This window comes from Chinchilla lanigera, unplaced genomic scaffold, assembly GCF_000276665.1.
Source record: "Chinchilla lanigera isolate Chin_1 unplaced genomic scaffold, ChiLan1.0 scaffold00173, whole genome shotgun sequence".
Classification (NCBI taxonomy): Eukaryota; Metazoa; Chordata; class Mammalia; order Rodentia; family Chinchillidae; genus Chinchilla; species Chinchilla lanigera.
In genome coordinates, this window is record NW_004955574.1 from 33,806 (window position 1) to 34,904 (window position 1,099).

Here is a 1,099-nt window from a genome sequence, read left to right on the forward strand (position 1 = left end):
CTCCTGCCTCAGCCTCCCAAATGCTGGGATTACACGCATGCCCCACCACTTATGCCCAACCTAAGACAAAAATATTTTAAAAAGACAAAAAAATACAAATAAAAATAAAGTCATTAAAAAAAAAAACTTCACTTGACAGTATGGTGGTGGTGCATGATTCAAATTGCAGCATTCGGCAGGTGGATGGCCACAGGCTCAAGGCCACCCTGGGCTACATAGTAAATTCAAGGCCAACCTGAACTACATAGAGACCCCATCTCAAAAAAATAAATGTCGCTGGGCGTGGTGGCGCATGCCTATAATCCCAGCACTCAGGAGGCTGAGGCAGGAGGATCGTTGTGAGTTCAAGACCAGCCTGGACTACAAAGTGAGCTCAAGGCCAGCCTGAACTGCATAAGAAGACCCTGTCTCAAAAAAAGACAACAAAAAACAAAAAACAAAAAACAAAAAATCCCCCCAAAATAAATGTCACCCATGTCATTCACAATCAGTCTCCCCTGCCACTCTTTCTCCGTACTGGGGATGGAAGCCGGACCCTTTACACTGAGCTAAATCCCTAGGGTTTTATTTTTTATTTTGAGAGAGTCTAAGTTGCTAAATTGTCCAGGCGAGGCTCAAACTTGTCATCCTCTTCTCTCAGCCTCTCAGAGTCTGATGCACAGCACCACGCAGCGCTAACCTCACTACAACTGCTGACCATTGCTGCAGACAAGGAATGCACACAGGTTTCACTATCCTCTGAAACTACTTCCGGTTTCTCACTCTCACCTCACTATGGAGGGAAAGATCCTTAATCATTCGCCCTTGGTCACATGCAAGAGTTCTCCAGTGTAGGTCTTACTACCTGTTTTGTACAACTCTCAAGCTAAGAATGCTTTTTTTTTTTTTTTTTTTTTTTTTTTTTGAGATGGGTCTTGCTATGCAGTTCAGGCTGACTTTGAGCTCACTTTGTAGCCCAGGCTGGTCTGGAACTCACAACGATCCTCCTACGTCAGCCATCTGAGTACAGGCGTGCGCCACCACACCCGGTTTAAAAATGCTTTTTACATTCTAAAGGGTTGTTGAAAAATTCCTTGTTTGTTTGTTTTTCTTCCAGACC